Source organism: Chelonoidis abingdonii, chromosome 2 (genome assembly GCF_003597395.2).
Source record: "Chelonoidis abingdonii isolate Lonesome George chromosome 2, CheloAbing_2.0, whole genome shotgun sequence".
NCBI lineage: Eukaryota > Metazoa > Chordata > Testudines > Testudinidae > Chelonoidis > Chelonoidis abingdonii.
Window position 1 is genome coordinate 131628340 of NC_133770.1, and position 9210 is coordinate 131637549.

A 9210-nucleotide genomic window follows, 5' to 3' on the forward strand; every position below is an offset into this window, starting at 1 on the left:
CGAGCGTTGCTAGGGTAAAAATCTTCCGACGAACGTGCACGCGGCACGCACGCACCTAACTGGAATGGATATGAGCAACACATCTCGAAGAACAACAGTTACAAAGGTGAGTAACCGTCTTTTTTTCAGCTTTCTGTAAGGTCAGCGTTTCTGAAGATGCATCTGTCATGCACCTTCCTGAAGCACCCCACGTTGATATCAGTGAAATTACTCCAGTTATTCAAAAGCACTTGCAATACCATAGAGAAGTACCCCTTTCTATTGATGCACTCCATCAGAAAATGGTCCAGGGCCAAAACTGGAATATGTGTGCCATTTATAGCTCTGCCACAGTTAGGGAATCCCATTGCCGCAAAGCCATCTGCTATTTCAAGACATTTCGCAGAGTCACAATCCTTCTCTGCAGCAGGTGATTAATGGCCTAGCATACTTACATACTTATTTTGGTGTCCTTGTGCCACAGGGCAAGGGCGAGCTCCATACACAGTTCCAGGAATGTGACTTTGCACAACCAAAAGTTTTGCAGCCACTGCTTGTCACCCCATACCTGCATAATGATGTGATCCCATCATTCAGTATTTGTTTCCCGAGTCCAGCAGCAATGATCCACCATGTGCAGCTGCTCCATGAATGCCAAAAGTAATCTGGAATTGTTTCTTCCCATGGCACACAGCAAGGAAGACACCAGGGATTCCTGTTCGGATTCTCAGCTCATGAAATAGTGCATGATCTGCCATGTTGTGTTCATAATCATTATCACAAGACTGGAGAGTAGTGCAGGATCCATGCTTTCAGGCAGAGATGTTGGGCACACAGTTTACATGGACTGTTGAAAAATAGAGGAAAAAGTAATCAGAAGGCCATGAAATGATGGGACAGAAAAAACTGCATCAAGTGATGGTAAGCCTGCACCCATGATACACTGTGATCCATTCCCACAACTCCTAGTGGCAGAAGGTGGTGAATTTCTACTCACGGTGCACCGATCTCTTTCAGTGCTACAGCACCAATTATGGACTTGCTCTACTGATACAAGGAGCATTGTGTGAACATCCACAAGTGATGTAATTTTAGTGGTTTATGATCATCAGCATAACTTGCATTGACTTCATTAGTGTAGACATAGCCTTAGTGAAACAAACACCTCTGTCTAGATGCTGCATTGTCTCTTTTTAGTTGGGAGGCTAAGAATCATGTTATTCAAACAACCCCATCCCCAAAGCAGCAAGGCTATCTATTAAGAAGTGGAATTTGCTGATAATTGCTTTCTACAATTTGTTTTGAGGAGCCTAACTGCACTGTTCACCTTCCATACGGAAGCAGAGAATAGTGGGGGGAAGGAGAACAGGACAGCATGATTTTCTCAGCTGTGGAACACTGATCATTCTTATTTAAAAATCAAATTACAGCTATAACAAATGACTCATCAAGTGTCCCCAAAACTTTATTTTACCCAGAGCAAATATTACACTACAGTACAGTTATAGCCTGGGGTCAGTTTTCCAGCCTCTGTTCCATAATATGCTTTCATTTAATCATCATTTATAAATAGACATTGTAACTATGAAAAAAAAATAAATCAAAGACTGTGATATGACCTTTCCCTGTCACAGAAATTGTCTTGTTAAATAAAGCCAGATCTGCTGATCTTGTATATCTTCTTCCTATAGTCAGTCTGTTATTACAGGACATTGAAAAGTACTGTTCTAAACGCTGTTTATAATTCTTGAGCTTATCATTCATGCAAAATTTAAATGGCAATAAAAATTCTAAGTTTATTGCATTGTTAAAGGATACAATACAGCCCACTGAAACCTTCCCAAAAGTCCAGCCATACTGCTCTTCCCTGAACAGATTTTCTATAAATTGCAGATTGCTAGCAGATCGCACCTCAGATGAAAGCACTGACTTGAACTGGAGCTCAGCAGATGCATTAACAGAAAAGGTGTGCTAATCTCTGGTTCAGTATTGAGTATGGAAACATTCATTAATGGGGAAGGGTGTTATTCCCAGCCTGCAAATATACCACACATTAGGCTGGCAAGGGCTCAGCTCTTGTCAATGAAAGCAGGGTCAGGCTTGGATATGAGACCTCCCAGGAACATACAAGAGTTAAGGGAAGTGGTAATGGGTGTTCAAACTTTTAAATCTTTCCTCCGGGAGAGGCCTTGACCTGGTTATAAGGACTCCACTGTTACATCCAGAGGAGCATTTTTCCAGAGATGATGTAAAACAAAACCTTGACAAACCATGGACATTAAAGATCATACAGCATTTTTTGCTAATGTGGGAGGTTTAATTTGATGTTTTGAGCCAGCTTCCATTGTGAGGAATTGCGTTCTGCTTACCTCCATTCATCTTGCAGGAGAAAAGTTTATTTTTTCTCCCCTAAACTAGTGTTTGTGTAGCACAGCTTTTAAATTCCACCTTGGAATTTGTATCTATGTCTTAGTGACAGATGAATAATCTCTTTACAGTGCTATAGAGTACAAGCAATTCTGCCTCCAACAGCAAACCAATCTGATTATTGTAGAGCCTGAAAAATAAGCTGTCAGTATGCTGCTTCTTTAATATGGTCGACAAAAGAAGGACTAGCCACTTACATTTTTTTTTCAGTTGGTGAAAGCCAATTCTAGAATATTTTCTACTGATGATATACTGACATCTATTGATTAAGACAGAGCTCCTCAACTACGTACTCTGCTGCTGCCAAAGGCAGACATTGGCCCCCTTGGATCTTCAAAACCTGGGCCATTTTTAAAAATACTTCATAAGAGAAAATGACACTGTACTTTTAAGGCAGGTTAATTTGAAGACTGGCAGCCAGAATAGCGCAGAGATACTAAAATCACCAAGATCCAGAGCTCTCATAGAAGCAGGGATAATAAAGAGGATAGAATAAAGCCTAACAGCCATAGCACTATGTCCTTCTTATATGACCCCTACATCAGACACTAAAAGCCTATTCTCATTATATTATTGTTTGTTAGTTTCATTGCAAAAGTATCTTCAACAGGGAATAGCTTACCTTAACTTGGAAACAATGTATGAACATGTATGCTAATCTCCTGCCTCAGGGTACAGCAAAGCATTGCAGATGTTAAGCAGGAAGCCTCCTTCCTCATATGCAGGATTACAGTTCTCTGGTGCAAGAAAACAGTATTTGGCTTTCTTCTAAAGCTTCAGGTTTTGGACAGTGATGGAGCCAGGATACCAGACTTGGTGGAGCCAGTGACAGGCTATGAAAATTTTAACACAGAGAACACATGCGTCCTCAGTCACTGATAGGTGGGACGTCTCCAGAGTAAAATATTCTTGGCCCCCAATGTCCATCAGTTCAATACTCTCCACCTTCCACATCCATCAATATTTCTACCCCTCCGCCCTCCAGCACAGAACTTCAACCTTCCACCCAATTCCGTCTCCCCTGCACTTCACAAAGGCTCACTTTCCTTCCTCCCCTACCTGGCAGCTGTTTCTAGGCAGTGGCAGCAGATGGGTGAACCTGTGGTCTCTGGCTAGAGGGAACCAGGTTGCTTTAGTGTTGCGTTGGGAAATGGGTGTCCTTTGGTTCTTGCGGGTAGACAAGTCTCCAATAAATGGTGAAAGGATGGTTCCCCCAACTTGTGGGTGATAGAACAGTCCCAATGTTCCCTCCCAATACCAACTCTTCAGACTAGAGGCAAAGCGGGGAGTGTGGCAGGCTGCAGTGGGAACAGGAGTCCCATGCTGTGCAGCAGTAGTTTAGCCCTATCTACCCTTCTCTTTATGTGTTGCTGGAGCAGTTAGGGATGGGGCAGGGCTGAAGAACCACGTGGTATGGGATGCACAAATGAAGTTGTTCTTGCATTAGCTGCTGGATCGAAGAAAATTGTTTGTATGCTACTCTGACAAAGAAAACTAACCTAATGAAATACAAGCACAGTCTAAGAGATGGGAAATAGGGACAGGCAGAAAACAAGATTTCCAGTCTATGAAACATTTGGGGGTTTTGACATTTGTTTTTGTTTCACAGCAGAATGTAACTGAAGCCTGTTGGGGGGTAGAAAAAAAAACACGCACCTCAGTGGTAAGGGCAGTCATCTGGGATGTGGGAGAGCCACATTCTCATAGACTTATAGACTCATAGACCTTAAGGCAGAAGGGACCATTATGATCATCTAGTCCGACCTCCTGCACAACACAGGCCACAGAATCTCACCCACCATCTTCTGTAACAACCCCCTAACCTATGTCTGAATTATTGAAGTCCTCAAATCATGATTTAAAGATCTCAAGGTGCAGAGAATCTTCCAGCAAGTGACCTGTGCCCCACACTGCAGAGGAAGGCGAAAAACCTCCAGGGCATCTGCCTATCTGTCCTGGAGGAAAATTCCTTCCCAACCCCAAATATGGTGATCAGCTAAACCCTGAGCATGTGGGCAAGACTCACCAGCCAGACACCCAGGAAAGAATTCTCTGTAGTAACTCAGATCCCACCCCATCTAACATCCCATCACAGACCATTGGGCATATTTACCTGATAATAATCAAAGTTCAATTAGTTGCCAAAATTAGGCTCTCCCATCATACCATTCCCTCCATAAACTTATCAAGCTTAGTCTTGAAGCCAGATATGTCTTTTGCCCCCACTACTCCCTTGGAAGGCTGTTCCAGAACTTCACTCCTCTGATGGTTAGAAACTTTCGTCTAATTTCAAGTCTAAACTTCCTGATGGCCAGTTTATATCCATTTGTTCTTGTGTCCACATTGGTACTAAGCTTAAATAATTCCTCTCCCTCCCTGATATTTATCCCTCTGATATATTTATAGAGAGCAATCATATCTCCCTCAGCCCTTTTTGGTTAGGCTAAACAAGCCAAGCTCTTTGAGTCTCCTTTCATAAGACAGGTTTTCCATTCCTCGGATCATCCTAGTAGCCCTTCTCTGTACCTGTTCCAGTTTGAATTCATCCTTCTTAAACATGGGAGACCAGAACTGCACACAGTATTCCAGATGAGGTCTCACAGTGCCTTGTATAAATGGTACTAACACCTCCTTATCTCTACTGGAAATACCTCGCCTGATGCATCCCAAGACGCATTAGCTTTTTTCACGGCCATATCACATTGGCGGCTCATAGTCATCCTGTGATCAACCCAATACTCGAGGTCCTTCTCCTCCTCTGTTACTTCCAACTGATGTGTCCCCAGCTTATAACAAAATTCTTGTTATTAATCCCTAAATGCATGACCTTGCACTTTTCACTATTAAATTTCATCCTATTACTATTACTCCAGTTTACAAGGTCATCCAGATCTTCCTGTATGATATCCCGGTCCTTCTCTGTATTAGCAATACCTCCCAGCTTTGTGTCATCCGCAAACTTTATTAGCACATTCCCACTTTTGTGCCAAGGTCAGTAATAAAAAGATTAAATAAGATTGGTCCCAAAACTGATCCCTGAGAACTCCACTAGTAACCTCCCTCCAGCCTGACAGTTCACCTTTCAGTACGACCCGTTGTAGTCTCCCCTTTAACCAGTTCCTTATCCACCTTTCAATTTTTCATATTGATCCCCATCTTTTCCAATTTAACTAATAATTCCCCATGTGGAACGTATCAAATGCCTTACTGAAATCGAGGTAAATTAGATCCACTGCATTTCCTTTGTCTAAAAAATCTGTTACTTCTCAAAGAAGGAGATCAGGTTGGTTTGGCACGATCTACCTTTTGTAAAACCATGTTGTATTTTGTCCCAATTACCATTGACCTCAATGTCCTTAACTACTTTCTCCTTCAAATTTTTTTCCAAGACCTTGCATACTACAGATGTCAAACTAACAGGCCTGTAGTTACCGGATCACTTTTTTTCCTTTCTTAAAAATAGGAACTATGTTAGCAATTCTCCAGTCATACGGTACAACCCCTGAGTTTACAGATTCATTAAAAATTTCTTGCTAATGGGCTTGCAATTTCATGTGCCAGTTCCTTTAATATTCTTGGATGAAGATTATCTGGGCCCCCTGATTTAGTCCCATTAAGCTGTTCGAGTTTGGCTTCTACCTCGGATGTGGTAATATCTACCTCCATATCCTCATTCCCATTTGTCATCCTACCATTATCCCTAAGCTCCTCATTAGCCTCATTAAAGACTGAGGCAAAGTATTTGTTTAGATATTGGGCCATGCCTAGATTATCCTTACCTCCACTCCATCCTCAGTGTTTAGCAGTCCCACTTCTTCTTTCTTTGTTTTCTTCTTATTTATATGGCTATAGAACCTTTTACTATTGGTTTTAATTCCCTTTGCAAGGTCCAACTCTACATGGCTTTTGGCCTTTCTCACTTTATCCCTACATGTTCTGACCTCAATAAGGTAGCTTTCCTTGCTGATCCTCCCATCTTCCACTCCTTGTAGGCTTTCTGCTTTTTCTTAATCACCTCTCTGAGATGCTTGCTCATCCAGCTTGGTCTACAACTCCTGCCTATGAATTTTTTCCCCCTTTCTTGGGATGCAGGCTTCTGATAGTTTCTGCAACTTTGACTTGAAGTAATTCCAGGCCTCCTCCTCCACCTTTAGATCCACAAGTTCTTCAGTCCAATCCACTTCCCTAACTAATTTCCTTAATTTTTTAAAGTTAGCCCTTTTGAAATAAAAAACCCTAGTCCAGATCTATTTTTGTTTATCCTTCCATTTAGTTTGAACTGAATTAGCTCATGATCACTCGAACCAAGGTTGTCCCCTACAACCATTTCTTCTATGAGGTCCTCACTACTCACCAAAACCAAATCTAAAATGGCATCCCCTCTTGTTGGTTCAGCAACTACTTGGTGAAGGAATCCATCAGCTATCACATCCAGGAAAATCTGAGCCCTATTATTATTACTAGCACTTTGTCCTCCAGTCTATATCTGGGAAGTTAAAGTCTCCCATGATCACACACAATTCCCATTAGTATTTACTTCATTAAAAACATTAAAGAGGTCTCTATCCATATCCAAATCAGATCCCTGGTGGTCTGTAGCACACCCCAAGCACTATCTCAGGGAGGCTCTAGTAGCTTTCTTCCCAATGTGATTTTTGCCCAGACAGACTCTGTCTTATCCATTCCATCCCTTATTTCTTTACAGTCTACCTCATCATTGATATACAATGCTACTCCACCACCTTTGCCTTTATTTCTGTCTTTCCTAAACAGCACATACCCTTCAATACCTGTACTCCAGTCATGACTACTATTCCACCATGTTTCTGTTATCCCTATAATATCTGGTTTCACTTCCTGCACCAGTAACTCTAGTTCCTCCATTTTGTTACCTAGGCTCCTCGCATTAGTGTACAAACATCTTAATTTTTGCTGTTTGGCTTCACTCACATTCTTTACCCGATTAGGCACAGACATTCTACACCAGTATCACCTATTAGACTGGTATCTACTACACTACCCTTCCTCCTTATGTCCATTCTCCTACCCATGGCTGTATCCTTTCTTACTTCTTTTTTCTTCCCTCTCAATGTTAAAATCCAGCATGGAGATTACCTGGACATCTCCCAACCATCATCTCCCCCAATTCCTAGTTTAAAGCTCTCTTAATCAGTTGTGCCAGCCTCCATCCTAGAAGTCTATTTCCCTCCTACTCAGGTGAAGTCCATCCCAGAGAGAGAACAGTCCTCTGTCCATGAATGCCTCCCAGTGCCATACATCCCAAAGCCCTCCTTATAGCACCACTGCCTGAGCCATCTGTTGATCATCATAATCTTGTCACACCTTTGTTGCCCTTTTCTAGGAACAGGCAGAATCCCACTGAAGATCACCTGAGCCTCGATTTCCTTAAGTGTCTCCCCCAGCCTGGTACAGTCTCCCTTGATACGTTCTAGCAAGAATCTAGCCATATCATTTGTTCCCACATGAAGGACAATCAGAGGATTCTCTCTCACTCCCGTTAGGATCCTCTTCAGCTCTAGGTCCACATCCCGTATCTTATCACCTGGCAGAGAGCACACCCTTCTATTCTCTGGATCAGCTCTAGTTACAGACCTGTCTATTCTTCTCAGTAAGGAGTCTCCAATCACGTAGACCTGCCTTTTCTTGGTGATGGTGCACTCCTCCGGTCTATCCCCTGTTCTCTCTGGCTGCAAGTCCTCATGATTTCTATTGTCCTTTGCAATCCTCCGCAACCCATTCTGTATCCTCCTGGGATTCATATTTGGTGCTGTTAGCTCCATTGGCTATTCCCCTCTTACTATAGGACTAGTTGCTCTTCTCTTCTTCCTTGCCCTCTCACCTTCAGCGACCATCTGCTGTGCCCCTTCTTCATTTTCCAACTCTGCAAACCTGTTCCTGAGCTCTATTTCTCCTTCACTAGCCTGTCTGTTCCTCTGCCTGGTTCTCTTAATCACATGCTTTCACCGTCCACTTTCCTCACCCAGCAGTCTCCCCTCAGAATTCTTTGGTCCTGCTTCCATCTGGAAGTCTGAGCTTTTCCCTTCAGCCTCCTCATATCTTTGCTCCATCATCCGCTTGAACCCCCTTCTAAACTCAACCACACTTTCCACCTGCATCTCCAATCCTCGGATCTTTTCTTCCATCAGCTCTATCAGGCGGCACTTCATGTAGACAAAACTCTTTTCAGGTACCCCCTTTGGGATCATGTACATGCCGCAGCTTCCACATCCAGTCATCTTCATTGTGTCTTCCACTGCTGCCTCCATCGGTCATAGCCTTCCCACCTAAAACCTGTTAGTCCAGGAAATACAAACCAAACCACCCCTACCACAGCAAAACAAATGCCCAATGGACACTAGAACACCAGGCAGAACACCACCCACTCCCTTCACTAGCCTGTCTATTCCTCTACCTAGCTCTCTTAGTCTTCCCCACAAACTCCCACTGAAACTCCCCTGTTTACAGCTCTGTTTGCTGGCTCCTGTGCCGCTGCAGCTGTCTACGCTGCTGCCTGATTGGCTGGCTACATTTATAGGGCCCCTAAGCAGAGAAGCCCGGCCCCCTAATCAGAGCTCAGCTTCTCTCCCAGCACACTGCCCCTGCCAGCCTCCACACATACAACTACAAAATATAAAATTCAAGTTCCTGGTCTGCCTGATGCAGCGCAGAGACTTAAAGCTGGGTCTCTCCCATTCCAGTTGAGTGCCTTAACCATCTGGCTACAGAGTGTCACTATTATGCATGTGCATGCGTACATGTGCACTCACACAATCTCCCTCTCTC